The 16,734-nt window shown below is 40.2% G+C and overlaps 1 long non-coding RNA gene across 1 annotated transcript in view; it reads right to left on the reverse strand.

The window, feature by feature from the left end:
- Positions 1–1,014: 1,014 nt before the first annotated feature.
- Positions 1,015–16,734, reverse strand: part of LOC126202913 (uncharacterized) — a 35,207-nt gene continuing 19,487 nt past the window's right edge. Inside the window, exon 2 of the long non-coding RNA XR_007540198.1 lies at positions 1,015–1,197. This is a non-coding gene — a long non-coding RNA (uncharacterized LOC126202913). The remainder of the gene's footprint in view (positions 1,198–16,734) is intronic.

The raw sequence follows: 16,734 nt of genomic DNA on the forward strand, positions 1-16,734 counted from the left end.
TGTTAGTGATACTAGCTATTCACATACTTCTGTTTTGCTACTGTGTAATTTTGTTCAGTAATGCGTTAGAGACGGAGGAAGAGCAGTCGTTGGATGGTGCGATCTTTATCACTGTGTCTGCCTCCAGTGGGATACTTCCTTTGCTGAAAGGTCTTTTGGTTGCCCTTTTTGTATCATTGACCTACATGAAGCCTTTTTCGGAAAGTAGTGACCAGATAAGACTGCCAGAATCGTGAAGTCTCTTTCCTACACATTTTGGGTGTTATCAGTGTATCTTATCATTGATTTCCATTAACCTTGAATTTTAATCCGGCATTGTATGGTTTGCTACTAATAACGAACCGAATGTAAACACGAATCCAATTGTCAAGCGGGCTCTTGAATCTAAGAACAGCCAATTAGAAAAGAAAATAGCTTAGGTCACAGAAATATCAGGTCCATCCAGTAAGTGGTTCAAATTTCCTCCGACGATTGCTGTGTGCTATCTAGTGATATTTTATATTTGAAGAACACGGTTCTTTTTAATACTTCATTCCAACGTCCCGCGGCGTTATTTCAATCATTTTATTTGGTTGTGATTTGATTGATTGTGGGTTATGTAATGTCATGAATGTTTGAATAACCATACAGTAAGAAATTAAAGGGAGCTTCGTTTTTCGTTGTATGTACCTCTACCATTTCTTCTTCGGCAAGTGACTTTTAGATCTCTATAACTGATGGCTGTTAGTTAAGAGTACCTCCGTTTATTCTTCGAAATATTTCGTACCAATTTCAAATAAGTCAGACAGGTATTTTAACACACTTTCTCAGCTCTCTCAAACTACCTGTTGCATAATCCTTTGTAAATGGTGTAGCACAAAACAGCGAGGAGCACTCCAACTTAGGACTGATAAGTATATCTCTTCACAATCGATCGACTTTGAGAAAGGAGAATATTTTTTCCTGAAAGAAGCTTCAGTGTTTCAGAGGGAACTGAGGGAAAAATAAAGAAAACGAGAAACTATACTCAGTAAATACGTCTCCAATAGTTTAGTCACAAAAATTACTGTTATTAAACAATTACAATGTAGACAAAAGTAGAGCGGTAAAAGTATTCAGTATCGTTATATTATCTCTTTAGTGGCAGTTGGGTGCCCGTACGTTGGTAGGACTCCACCGTCATGCTTTGATGTCCGATGCAGTGGTATATGCATTATCCTGTAACAAAATCAAACAGAATTACATTGTTACAGTTGACTGGATAAAGAAATGCTTCTCAGCCAAATAATCTCTGTAACACCAAGTGACATGAATGTATGAAGATGATATCGAAAATGGAACTGTTGACAGTATCAACTCGAATTTGAAAATGAAAGACGTCAAAGAGGGCAATCCTCGATTACATGATAATCATATTACTTGTAATAACAGTAAGGCTCAAGAGAAAAAAATTCTACAGGAAAACGTCTGCAGGATATGTTTGTAATTATAGAGTATCTACATGTACTGTATACACTGGTACCCAAAACATTATGACAACCTTCTTAATAGCTTGTTTGTCCGACTTTGGAAAGAAATACGTAACTTATTCTTCGTATCAGTGAGCCAACGGTGCTTGGGTAGCTCGGACGGTAGAGCAATTGTCCATGAAAGGCAAAGGTCTCGAGTTCGAGTCTTGGTCCGGCACACAGTTTTAATCTGCCAGTAATTTTTGTATCAGCCCACACTCCGATGCAGAGTGAAAATTTCATTGGTGGCCTTGTGGAGGCATGTAGCATTGGAGGTCTACCCATAGGTCATGTAATTCGTATAAATAATGCTCCGCTGATTTGTGTACGCGGTGAGGTTGCCCGATAGCGACCCACATGGGTTCCAAGGGATTTAAATCGGGCGAATTTGGTCTCCGGGATGTGAACGTGAGTTCACTATAATGCTCGTCAAACTACTGTGGCACGGTTCTGGCTCCGAGACACGGACAGTCATACCGCTGAAAGATGACCAAAAAAAAAAAAAAAAAAAAAATGGTTCAAATGGCTCTGAGCACTATGGGACTTAACATCTATGGTCATCAGTCCCCTAGAACTTAGAACTACTTAAACCTAACTAACCTAAGGACATCACACAACACCCAGCCATCACGAGGCAGAGAAAATCCCTGACCCCGCCGGGAATCGAACCCGGGAACCCGGGCGTGGGAAGCGAGAACGCTACCGCACGACCACGAGATGCGGGCGAAAGATGACATATTCGTCGGGGAAGACATAAAGCATTAAGGGGATGCAGGTGGTTCGCAGCTGTCAGTGTATCTTCGATTACTACGCAGGTCCCATGCAAGCGCAGGAGAATGTCTCCATAACATAATACTGCTTCCACCAGCCTGCGCATTTCGAGGAGCCACCGTTCACCTGGAAGACCACATTTGTGGGGACGACCATCGACCTAGCGTAGCAAAAACGTGTTTCACTCGAAGAGCCGACACGCTCTATTCGTTGACGGTCGAATCCCGATGGTCCCGAGCACACTGCAATCGTAATTGACGATGTCGTCGGGCCAACATGTGAACACGTAGGGGTGGTCTGCAGCGGAGCTCCATGTGCAACAATGTACAATGAACGGCGTGCTCCGAAACATTTTTACGTGCAACAGCATTATGCTCCTTCAGAAAAGATGGCAGAGATCACCATCTATCCTACTTTACAGAGCAGACAAGCCTCCGAACCCAACATTCTGTGAAGAGTCGTGGACGTTCAACCATTTAGCACCCTCACAACAGTAGGAGGTTAACATTCAATCACTTCGCCGTTACCGCGATACTCGTTCAGAGCCACTGCGTAATAATAATCTGCCCTTTGTCAAAGCCGCTCTTCATCTCAGAGTAGCTCTTGCAACCGACGTCCTCTATTATTTGCTGGATGTATTCCAATCTCTATCTTCCCCTACAGATTTTGCCCTCTACAGATCCCTCTAATACCGTGGAAGTCATCCCCCATTCATCAGCAGTCCATGCACCCAGGTCACGGATCCACTCCCATACCAGCCGTCCGTGAAACTTCCTGGCAGATTAAAACTGTGTGCCGGACCGAGGCTCGAACTCGGGACCTTTGTCTTTCGCGGGCAAGTGCTCTATCAACTGAGCTACCCAAGGACGACTCACGACCCGTCCTCACAGCTTTAATTCTGCCAGTACCTCGTCTCCTACCTTCCAAACTTCACAGAAGTTCTCCTGGATACCTTACAGATCTAGCACTCCTGGAAGAAAGGATATTGCAGAGACATGGCTTAGCCAAAGCCTGGGGGATGTTTCCAGAATGAGGTTTTCACTCTGCAGCGTAGTGTGCGCTGATATGAAACTTCCTGGCAGATTAAGACTGTGTCCCGGACCGAGACTCGAACTCGGGACCTTTGCCTTTCGCGGGCAAGTGCTCTACCAACTGAGCTACGCAAGCACGACTCACGACCCGTCCTCACAGCTTTGATTCCGCCAGTACCTCCTCTCCTACCTTCCAAACTTCACAGAAGTTCTCCTGGATACCTTACAGATCTAGCACTCCTGGAAGAAAGGATATTGCAGAGACATGGCTTAGCCACAGCTTGGGGGATGTTTTCAGAATGAGGTTTTCACTCTGCAGTGTAGTGTGCGCTGATATGAAACTTCCTGGCAGATTAAAACCGTGTGCCGGACCGAGACTCGAACACGGGCCCTTTGCCTTTCGCGGTCAATTGCTCTACCGTGAAATGCAAAGGTTCCGAGTTCGAGTCTCGGTCTGGCACACGGTTTTAACCTGCCAGGAAGTATCATATCAGCGCATATTCCGCTGCGGAGTGGAAATTTCATTCTAGCAGTCGTCTGTAATGTGGTATCAATGGCAGCCTATGCACGGTAATTCCCGTCTCGCTCGTGCTAGTTTCCGACCAATGGTGCGGGATGACACAGAATGTAGCCAGGACCATCACTTTCCTTGGATAGCAGCCGAATATGTGAATGGGTTACGGTGTGCCTAGTGCACAATACGCCGATCCTTCCTCGTCGTGGTCAGACGTGATCCACTGGATCCATGACGACGCGTATGTCAGCCGTCATTTTACCATGTAGTAGTCTACCATCGGCTGTCACGTCCGAAAGCGCCACAAATCAACATGCTGCACGATTCGACGAGCCGACCAGATGGAGACCAACAATGAGGCCTCTTTCAGACTCCGACAGGTGCTGATGACGCTGTCTCAAATGAGTTTGCGGCTCCTGCGTGCCTTTTGTAAGTAGCCTGTTTGTATGTTGCCAGTACTGTGGACTGTGCCCTCGGAAATAGATTCTGTGGTTGGACGGACTAGCAGTTAGCGAGTGGACTGGAAAGTGTACGGACATGATTTTCTTAGTGGATACTCTGTGTTGGTAGGACGTGCATTGTAAAGTGAGGTGAAATTATGTGTTTATAAGAAAACACGGAAGGAAATGTATAACGTTTGGGCAGTGGAATTATTGACTACTATATAATTTTTGGAACTGGATGTCACAGAATAAATTTTCTAAATACATTGTTTGCTTTTCAACAAAATCTTTCTTTTGTTAACCACATGGCTCCTAGTTGTTAGAGTCTATAGTAGTTAGAATCTTTTTATTTAGCTGGCTGTTGTTGCTATTTTCTGTAATTGCTGTAATTCGTGTTATGAAGATTTTCTCTGAGGTAAGTGACTTATGAAAAAGAAGAGGGTTTCCACTATCGGAATTTGTGATCGAAATGAGTTAAGGTAATTTGAGGTAGTTTGAAGTAGTTTCATATTTCCTTAATTTCGTATTTTTTGGATTTGTATTATTATTAGGATTTCTTGCAGTTCAGGGCCATTCTTTTGTGTTAATTATTGGAAGTCACGTTGTCAATGTACAGCAGTCAGATTGCTTGTATATTGTGGTTAATAAATGAATAGGTTAAGGATGAGTTGTCTTTGTCAGGGAAAATTCTGTAGGTCAGTTTAAAAAAAAAATTAAAGATAATTTCACCTTCTTGGCATTTGACGCTATTCGTGCCACTTCTGTATACTACTAGGCCTGGTAAAAACGTTAAACACGAACAACACTAATGCACTCTGATGGCCGTTCTACCTGTTGCGTAGAATTACAACTCATATTAACTGTACTCGCCTGTGGTATGTATATGTACGAAGTAATATTGATATCCGACCACGTCTTCTGGATATTTGACTTTTTTGTCAAGCAGTGTGTGTGTGTGTGTGTGTGTGTGTGTGTGTGTGTGTGTGTGTGTGAATTCCTAAGGGACCAAACTGCTGATGTCATCGGTCCCTAGACTTACACACTACTTAAACTAACTTATGCTAAGAACAACACACACACGCATGCCCGAGGGAGGACTCGAACCTCCGGCGAGAGTGGCCGCATAGTCCGTGACATGCCTCAAGCAGTGTATTTTAAACAATATTATTCGATTATTTCTAGAAAATAATTTTAAGCTTTCTGTGCATCAGTTAGTATTTCTCCATAATAAAGCAACAAAGCAACGTCAGCTATATTTACGAAGACAGTAACCTGTTCTCGAAAGAACAGTTACTGTTGATGACCGTGCAGCTTTTCCTTGGAATAAATGATGACTAACTGAAAACCTCAGCTGCCGACAGGTGTTCTTGATATACCTCGATGTGGACAGCTGAACAAGTTACTGTCTTCGTATATATAGTTAAAGGCTACCCAGCCATTGACCTTCGTCTGTGCGAATGCGCACAGGTTGCCCAAACTCTTACGGGAATCGCCAAAGCGTGCGCGAGTAATGAGTGGTTGGGCAAATGTCTATAAGGTACAATACATATGTAGAATTGTGGACAGTTGGGAATGTGAGTCTCACGGGTAGCGTGCAAGGGATAAGTCCCTGCAGTCGCGCTATTCATCTGTGTCCTCGGTGGCTCAGATGGATAGAGCGTCTGCTATGTAAGCTGGAGATCCCGGGTTCGAGTCCCGGTCGGGGCACACATTTTCAGCTGTCCACATCGAGGTATATCAACAACACCTGTCGGCAGCTGAGGTTTTCAGTTAGTCATCATTTATCAGCTATATTACTTTTTTTTCCGGTACAACATTTAGAGCTGTCAGCAGGAGGATGATATAGTCCAGGTAATTTGTTTTCTACTATTATGTGGTTAGCATAGCTTTTCTATAGTGTAACACCGCAATGTGCAAACAACAAACAAATGTTAATTAATTCTGCCCATCTCCACACACCTGTTGTACCGCGAAGTCTATTACGCTACTTGAAGAATTTTCCATCCTGATACGTGAGGTGTCTGGGGTGTGGTAAGAAATCAAAGTTAATTCTACTAGGACGTGCTGAAAAGCAATGCCTCCGAATTTTTTTATGCGGAAAATCTGTAAGCAGGCTGTTTAGGTTTTCTTATTGGTAACGCCACGTAGCGGTCTGTATGAAAATCACTAGCTGTGCTGTGTGCAGTCTGTGGCTAGTTTGGATTGTTGTCTGCCATTGTAGTGTTGGGCAGCGGCAGCTGGATGTGAACAGCGCGTAGCGTTGCGCAGTTGGAGGCGAGCCGCCAGCAGTGGTGGATGTGGGGAAGTGAGATGGCGGATTTTTGAGAATGGATAATGTGGAGGTGTGTCCATCAGAAACAATACATTTGTAAGAATGGATGTCATGAACTGCTATATATATTATGACTATTAAGGTAAATACATTGTTTGTTCTCTATTAAAATCGTTCACTTGCTAACTATGCCTATCATTAGTTAGTGCCTTCCGTAGTTTGAATCTTTTATTTAGCTGGCAGTAGTGGCGCTCGCTGTATTGCAGTAGTTCGAGTAACGAAGATTTTTGTGAGGTAAGTGATTGGTGAAATGTATAGGTTAATTTAGTCAGGGCCATTCTCTTGTAGGGATTACTGAAAGTCAGATTGCGTTGCGCTAAAAATACTGTGTGTCAGTTTAAACATAGTCATTTATAATTTTTCCAAGGGGACGTTTCATATGGCGACCCTGCCAGGATACCTCACTGGAATCTTCTGATTTTTTTTCCTTGTAGTTTGTGTAATTAGTGTAGCTATTGTTTATTGCTAGTGCATAATTGTAGAGAGAATCTCCTTTGTAGTTGCAGTCTTTCATTGTTGTTGTGGCATGCATGAAGATTTGCACCAAGTATTTCGGAGTTGCGCTTGCAATTAACTAGATATTATTTTCAATGCTATGTTAATGTGTTTTCTTATTTTGCTCTTCAAATTGTGGAATTCTGTGTTGTCGTGTGAAATATTGTGACAATAATGGCGTGTGAAAAGCGTAATACTAGGCTCCAAAGTAAACTGAGAAATGACAGTGAAGACGAAAGCAGTGTGTTAGCGCCGCTGAGTAATGAATTAACTAATGTTCAAAGTAGTAATTTGGTAATTGTGCATAGGGAAATGGAGCGGGCGGCAAATAATGGCGTAGACAATGAAACAAATAGTGAACGGGGAAGCATTATTGATCGATCGGTCGGCAACAGCTCGCCTCAGGAATCCGAAATGACAGGACACAATCTTGCAAATACTGTAGATTCAGGTTTTGCGTCCTCACCGTTTTCTCAAATAAGTCAAGACACATTTTCTGCTTGTCAAAATGTGAATGTTGCCGGTGCAAATGTACTGCCGAAAAGCATAGAGGAACAGATTCCAGACACTAATACATTATTATTGCAATTAATGCAACAAATGAAACCAAATCAGAGACAAACACAGCAACAGTTAGACACAATGGAACAAAATCAGAGACAAACACAGCAAAAGCTTCAAAAGTTAGACACAATGGAACAAAAGCTTCAAAGGTTAGACTCAGTGGAACATACGCTTGAACAAACACGTGAAGATTTAACTACTGAGTTACATAAAATCGAATCGAAATGTCAAAAAGTCTGTAATGACGTAAAAACACAAATTTCTAACCTATTTTTTCGCAGTATGAAAATACATTACAGAATCACGGATTAGCCATAAAAGAACTGCAAACTATTGTTCATGAAAATCATGAGACCTTGCAAGCTAAAATTGACTCAGTTGCATCCACCGATTCGGTTACGCAACTTGCAAAAACTCAGGAAAACTTAAAGGACACAGTAGATACGATTTCAACACAAATGGACACTCTGAAATTTGGTTCAGAAAAACACACTGAGGAAATAAGTACACTATCGGAGAAAGTAGCCAAACTTTCGGATCAGTTCACTAACTTATCTGCAAAGGTAGATGATGATCTGAATGACACAAGAGCCGTAGCTTTCACTGACACAGAAGAGTATGAACAAATTAGAAAATTCAAACAAAATCAGAATCAAATTAATACGCAACACAAAAGAGAAATCAGGGAAGTACAAGATCAGTTGGCACAAGTAATACAAAAATTACATATTTCAGAGGACACTCGCGCTCCAACACGGGAAGAGGGACTTAGAAATACGGAAAAGTCACAAAATAATAACACAAGCCATTTCGGAAATTATGAAAGAAATTGGCAAGGTGCACCGAATTTTGAGATGGAACCGCCGACACGACGTAACAATGACCGATATGCTACTCGCCGACACGATGATTTTGACTAAAAGCTGTTCATTACTACACGTAAATTCAAAACATTTAGGAATTCTGGCAACGAGATTCATCCACAAGCGTGGCTCCATCAATTCTCTCAATGTTTTCCTCCCAACTGGTTATTAGAGCACAGATTAGAATTTATGTGTGGCTACTTAGAGAATGAACCAGCTGAAAGAATGCGATCGGTCATTCACGATTGTCACAGTGAAGGAGAATTTTATCATGCCTTCCTCTCAGCATATTGGTCTCAAGCTACACAAGACCGAGTAAAACATAGCATCATAATGATGAAACATTTCGAACAATCTGAATTTTCCCGTCTTGTGAAATATTTTGAAGACATGTTGCACAAGAATCAGTACCTGTCAAACCCATACAGCCCCTCAGAACTCATCCGCATTTGCTTAATCAAATTACCTGAACATTTACGACATACTATTTTGGTAGGACGTTGCAAAGACGACATTGAAGCTTTTCAGGGACTCTTACAAGAATTAGAAATTGACACTGACAATCACGGAACGCGAAAACAGGAACACAACAATTACAGGTCACATCCATCACGATTCCGCGATGAAAGAAATAATAACTGGACACGACAAGGCTATTCTTACAACGTAAATCGTGACCAAAACAGACACCACCCGTATGACAACCACTGGCAGAGTAATAGTTACAGAGAAAGATCGCATTTCCGTAGTAATGAATATGACAGAGACAATCATAGAAACAGACAATTTGCCAACCAGAACTATTATTATCACGGGAGACAGAATAACTTCAGATGCAACGGTCCACCATGCAGTGATAATTCAGGGAGAAATTCTCCACCACTTAATTGACAAGAAAGAAACTACAGGAACTACCGACATGACGACAGATGACATAATCATAACGACAGACCTGAATTTCATCAGAACTGGCGGGATTCTAACAGGGCTGGGCCCTCTCGGCAAGGCGAATTTGTAGAAGTTAGGTCTCCTAATCCCAGTAACAATGCGTGACAACAAAGGTAACAGACAATGACTCGCACCGCAGGCAGCCATGTGCGCCGGCTGGCTCAGGGTAAAATTACATAGACGCTAACCTTGAGAAAAATCTTAGTATTCTTTACCGATGTACCATATACCACATGATAATTCCACTGAAGCTGAAACTCTGCGTACTAGGAAGAGTAAAGATTTACACCACATTTCACATGTAAAACCGTTTATTGAAAGATAATCTGCTTTTTAACTTTGTCTTTGCCATATGACTTTTCACTTTACATTACTAGTATGCTTTGTCAGACTTAGAATCTGTTAATATGCAACAATGTTTGAAGTTAAATATCCAATCAAGAACCAAGAGAACTTATTTAAACAGAAATTACGAATGCATTGTTATTGTGACAGACGACACAGTGTTATTGTGTGTGTACATTCTTGCTTGTTAGTTGCATGATTATGTAACGACTATAAGGCTCACATACTTAGAACATTTACCAGTACTGCTAATGAGATTTTAATGCAACATTTTGGTTTACTTGAAAATACGTTCTGGATTTAAAGTACTTTCAGTGAGATACCAGATGACACAGTGGTTAGTTTATGTGACAGCTACACGATTTTATCACGACGCTACTAATGAGTGACAATTTACAATGTTGCTTTTGCAGTGTTTCTGTTTTATATCTGCATAGTTTTTCTGTATTATTCTGGTAAATAAAACATGTTTTAGTAGTAACTTTTGTGGTATAGCTACAATGAGACTGCCTTTTCCGTAGCACAACAATACGTTACAGCACAGTACTTTCTTCATCACGGCAATAAGCGTAATAACTAAGATATCTATACGCAAAGCATTTCACTTTTGTTTATCATGAGGTAAGTACATTGGCTTCTGCAGAACTTAGTTTTCGGAGGACAATAACTATGACACTTCCACAGAGATTCTCTTACAGCAAGACGCTCATTTAGCGCTACAGGACACGTATTTGAGTGATTAATTTTGTACTTAAATCATTTATTTTTAAAGATATTTGAAGTACAATGATACAAAGGTTTTCTGTGATACATTTCATTCCATTGCTGTAATCTGTAACACCTGAGGGTATAATTACATTGCCGGCCGAAGTGGCCGTGCGGTTAAAGGCGCTGCAGTCTGGAACCGCAAGACCGCTACGGTCGCAGGTTCGAATCCTGCCTCGGGCATGGATGTTTGTGATGTCCTTAGGTTAGTTAGGTTTAACTAGTTCTAAGTTCTAGGGGACTAATGACCTCAGCAGTTGAGTCTCATAGTGCTCAGAGCCATTTGAACCATTTTTTTATAATTACATTAATCCTCAGGGGGGTACACACTTACTTGTGTACATGTGTCTGGCAAGCACAAGGAGCCCTAGCTAATATGGTATTTGCTTATAAAACTTTACACATCGGTACAATATTTCTCTAACACAGAATTACACAGCTATCTGATCATTTAACTGACAGAGACAAATATTTATTTTACTACATCAGTGACAGATGTTTACGTAATTACACAGTTGGATAACTTCACACTTATGAAATCGTATTTTGTCTGTACTTTGTGAAATGTTCATATTTTTTCGGAACCATTGTGATCCTATTAGAGCTTTGGATGATGTATTTGGTATGGGATCATGATTTTTAAAGTACATTTGAGGTAGATGAAACTTTTGACATGAGCAGAGAATTTTTTTTAGGTTTTGAAATTATTGGAGGAAGCTACGACAATTTTGGGATTTGGCTGAGGTTTTATGATGTTATGATGATGATGTGTATTACGCTGTTGCGGTATGTTTATGATCAATAAGATGATGCTACTGTATATGAGGAATTTGATTATGCTACGTATTTATTATGGTGAAATATTGAAGAAGTGTTGACGAATACGTATATGAATAATGAGTAGTGGTTAGGGACTCTGATTTGTGGAAAAGGATGTTGGAAACCAAGAATCGTACTTTAAGAGTTATGAAATGTGTGTAAATGCGTGAATGTATCACAATGCCGACGAAAACTTTTTGAACACTGTTATATTCATAGGATTTTGTTTCTACACATTTGCAACGCAAATTCTCGACCTGTGAAATTTTTTATATGAGACTGTTACTGTAATGCAAACTGGTGTCGTAAATATTTCAGTAAGAATGTTAAGTGACCACCTTCACGCAATGAGTCGTGGGCACCCATCTGCGCGACAGTCGCCTTGAAAAAAGCCATTAGTGTGTGCCTTTCACAGGCACAGGTGGAAAAAAAGGGGCCATTATCCTCCCTATTGACATTCCTTTGTAGAAAGCATCGCAAATACGACACGCTTAAACTTGAAAACATATGATAACACTGTGGAGCTCTTAATTTATGATATTTACTGAAATGCTTAATGAAATGACGAGAAATATTTTTATGTCTATACACCTGATTATGACTACTGTCTTTCTAGTTGAGAGATTTTTTTTACTACCTTATGAAATGCCATATGGCTAATGAATGATGTTTCACGCCTTCCTTTGTACATATTTGCTCATTTTCTTTAATATCTAGTTCCTAGCTGCACTGCAGTATTGGTTATTATAAAATTTAATACATGTACTAATATCACTATTTTCTGTCTACAGACCCAGGAAAGAATACGTTTAAGATATACTTTCATAGAAAAGAGAGCACAAATAGACATTTCCCTTCACAGGAATTGCATAAATATTTTTTTTTAATGACTTGCTAACTTTCTTGCAGAGTAAGTTTTTGTGATGCATCACTCTAGTCTTAAGATGTGACATAGGTAATAAACATGGCCATTTTTACTGTAATATTTTTTCTGCTTGAGCTATGTCATGTTTAGATATAAGTTATTGCATTTGCTGCTGCTGTTTGCCAAGCATAGTGCTACTAAATTTCACTTTACATTACTCTGTTAAGCCAGTGTTACTACTGATTTATTTATCTTGTTTGCTGCTCATTGCCTTATATTAGTTGTAATATTGCTGCTTGCTTTGCCAATTTGCATTTTCTTTGTCATTGCTGTTTATGTTAATTGTTTTGTACTGCTGCATTGCCTCGTCCCTTAGTTTAGCATCTGAGCTCAGTAGATTTAAGTTAGCTTAAGATGGGGTAGGCTATATGTGAGAACGAGTTGTGATGAATTGGAAGAAATGCATTGGGAAGCTATAAGAAAATGGTTTGGCCAAAAAAGAATTTTGAAAGAAGATGTGAACAGAATACAGAAAGCATGCTTGGATAGGATTTTTTTTTGGTGGAAACAAATGTTGAAATAAGGGGAAAGATCTATAGAACGAAGTTTTGGGTTGGACTGCAGTACCAAGTGTCACACTGAAAACGAACCCTGTCTTTCCTTTTGTATTATTCCGCTATGTGTTTGTCTGTTCTTGTATATTTGTGTTTTTCCTGTCTTTATGTGTTTAGCTAATAAGATTTATGTTGTAGAATTTTTCAAATACTATGTTATTTTCTTCGTAAAGATGTTTAGACATTATTTATTCTGTTCTGTTTTAATGCTCATGTGTGAAGTTGATGTTTCGAAAGTTATTCTGATCTTTTATGTCATAATTCCTGTAACACTGATGTATATGTTATTTCGATTCTTTTGTAAAGCCTGTACTACAAATGTTATCTGTATTGTTATGTTCTTTAATGATGTATTTTGTACCTTTGTAATTGTATTCTTATGTTATAAAATTGTAATTGACACCAGTTCATCAAATTAAGTATCATTTCACTGCACACGTTTCTGTTGGTCATAGTATATGGACAATATGTGAGAAGTAGGGACTGACAGTGTTTGCACGTGTGTTAATAATTCAGCAAGGGACTGGATAACAGCATTGCTGGTTCTAAGGACATTTCAAACAAAAACTTTGTGAGTGCACAAGTGATGGTTTATGGACTTGCTATATTGTCCGCAAGACTCTTCGATGGTGATTGTGCTCCTGCACAGTCGCAACAGATGGCTGCTGGCCGTCTCTACAAGGACTACAGTGGGTCTGCACCTTCGATGGCCCACCAATACCATTATTTCTACAAGGACTGCAGTTGGTCTGCACCTCTGGTGGCCCACCAATACCGTAATCTCTACCAGGACTACAGTTGGTCTGCTCTGTGATGACCTACCTACCAATAGTCTTCAAAACTTCGACCCTCTCTGCGGTGGGATTGCTCTGTTGTGGCCCATTACCTGTCTGCAAGTCAAGAGTCAGCACTGTCTTTCTGTTGGAAGGACAACACTACTTCTTCAAGACTGCATTGAAATCCACTACTTCCGTGTGCATTGTCTTTTACTGCTCAGACTTTGAGAAAAACACTGCTATTTTACGGTGAAGAACGATCAGGACTGTCTTTATGGACTGTGAGAAAATTTTAGCTTTTGATCAACATTGTATCAATAAGTGTGTGCATTTGATTTATTTGTTATTGTAATTGCGAAAAAATTTTAACAAATATGTATTGGCAGTGCCCAAAACAATTTGTAAAATTTTTTGTGGGGAGCATGGGGGCTATGTAAGTAGGCTGTTTAGGTTTTCTTATTGGTAACGCCACGTATCGCTCTGTATGAAAATCACTAGCTGTGCTGTGTGCAGTCTGTGGCTAGTTTGTATTGTTGTCTGCCATTGTAGTGTTGGGCAGCGGCAGCTGGATGTGAACAGCGCGTAGCGTTGCGCAGTTGGAGGTGAGCCGCCAGCAGTGGTGGATGTGGGGAAGTGAGATGGCGGATTTTTGAGAATGGATAATCTGGAGGTGTGTCCATCAGAAACAATACATTTGTAAGAATGGATGTCATGAACTGTTATATATAGACTATTAAGGTAAATACATTGTTTATTCTCTATTAAAATCTTTCACTTGCTAACTATGCCTATCAGTAGTTAGTGCCTTCCGTAGTTTGAATCTTTTGTTTAGCTGGCAGTAGTGGCGCTCGCTGTATTGCAGTAGTTCGAGTAACGAAGATTTTTGTGAGGTAAGTGATTTGTGAAACGTATAGGTTAATTTAGTCAGGGCCATTCTCTTGTAGGAATTACTGAAAGTCAGATTGCGTTGCGCTAAAAATACTGTGTGTCAGTTTAAGCACAGTCATTTATAATTTTTCTAAGGGGACGTTTCAAATCTTTACAGCTTTTCTGGTAAGACAAGCATTGTTAATATTCTACAGTTTTATTCTTCATGTCTACATACAGGGTGTTTATAAATGAATATCTGGGCTTTAACGCTTTATAATATTTATTACATTACACTTACAGCTATAAATGAAATGTCAAATGAAAGAGCAACTCAAACAGTTTTGTATGGCACCAGTGACTGTTTTTTGTGCCGTATCCCGGCGGAAGGTTTACGGGCCTTTCTATTTTGGTGAACCTACTGTAACTGGCACTTGTTGCCTTGATACACTAGAGCAATGGCTCTTCCCTCAGTTGGAAGAAGAGCCAGAGAACTTCATTTGCCAGCAAGATGGTGCGCCACCTGACTGGCCTAGCAAAGTACGCGATTCGTGGAACTTCAGTGTACCCAAGCGCTGGATAGGCCGCAAGGGGCCCAATGACAGGGCTTGCTTTGCGTGGCCCCCACATTCACCCGACCTAACGCCATGCGATTTTTTCCTTTGGGGCTTCATCAAGGATCGTGCGTACGTGCCTCCGCTACTAGCAGACCTCCCAAAATTAAGAAACCGGATTAAAGCTGCTGTTGCTGCATTCACTGAAGATACACTTATCAGCGTTTGGGAAGAACTCGGCTGCAAATGGTGCTCACATTGAACATTTATAAGGTTCTTGGTAAAACTGAGTTGCTCTTTAATTTGACATATCATTTATAACTGTAAGTTTAATATAATAAATATTATAAAGCGTTAAAACCCCGATATTCATTTATAAACATCCTGTATTTATTTCTCAACACAGTCATCCTGGCGACGAACACATTTCTTCCAATGAGAGGCCAGTTTGCTGATGCCTTCATGTATGTGTGACCTGTTGATGGGGCCACAAACTTACCTCAGTTTGAACCGCTTCAACGCTATCAAAGTGAAGTCCTTAAAGGAGTTCTTTAAGTTCTGAAAACAGATGAAAATCGGATGGCGCCAAGTCGTGACTGTATGGAGGACAAGCAATGACAGTGACCCCAAGGTGGTGGATTGCTGCGCTCGTGTGTGGTCCGGCACTGCCACGCTAAAGGAGAGCGTACTCCACGTGTGGACGAGCTCTTCGCTTTCTCACGCACCGACGTAGTTACGTTAAAGATTGGCATGATGAAAGCTTCAATTCGGAGCCCTCTAGCGGCAGGGGGCTGCAAATGTTTATAAATGAAGACTGAACATGTAGAATGTTCATTACGTTTGCTTTGTTTTAAAAGCTTTTAAGAGTTTTCACAAAAATTCTGAGGCATTATTTCAGGAAGCCCTCGTATTTAACTGCAGTATGTTAAACTGAATTAAATGTTTCAAATGTTACAACATTACTGGAACGATATACATTGTATTGCAACAATATACATATTAGTTTTCAGAATCCCTATGAAAAAGTTATTCAGTAGAGCAGAGAATCTAATTAATTGCAGAATGCATGTATACCCACGTAAATGACTTCTTTGAGTATCACTTACTGCGGACGTTGTTTTTGATCTTGTTACTGTGATCATGCAATTTACAGGAATGTGGCATATTAACAATTGTAAAGACATGAGTGTATGCATAGTGAAAGAGCTGTCGAAGTAGCAGTTTTCTTAGAGAGAGCTCTACAGACTGTTTCATGGGTAACATCAGATATAATCATTATAATTCGTTTTACTATCCCGAAAACATTATCTCTATAAGTCGAGTTCAATAATAAATGATTCCTTAACTTCTTGGTGAATGGAAATAAGCACAATATAATAAATTCTACAGTGTTAGATCACGAATAGTTGTACTCATGCGTACTGCAAATGTACCTGAACTATTGCGTTTCAGTGTGTCTCACATCTTCATTTTTGAATGCATGCTATGATGTAACCCCGAAAACCGAACGCTGTTGAATCCGTGCAAATCCACGTGTTTCTATATTGTAGTTAATACATTGTGGTGTTGTATGAGAAGTACTAAACGTTGAGCCTTTAAATACAATCGAATATTGAGAGAAAACTGCTCTGTTAACACCGAAATTTCCAAAAATTTAATTGTGACTTTGAAACAACGCTGG

The sequence above is a fragment of the Schistocerca nitens genome, chromosome 9 (assembly GCF_023898315.1).
Source record: "Schistocerca nitens isolate TAMUIC-IGC-003100 chromosome 9, iqSchNite1.1, whole genome shotgun sequence".
Classification (NCBI taxonomy): Eukaryota; Metazoa; Arthropoda; class Insecta; order Orthoptera; family Acrididae; genus Schistocerca; species Schistocerca nitens.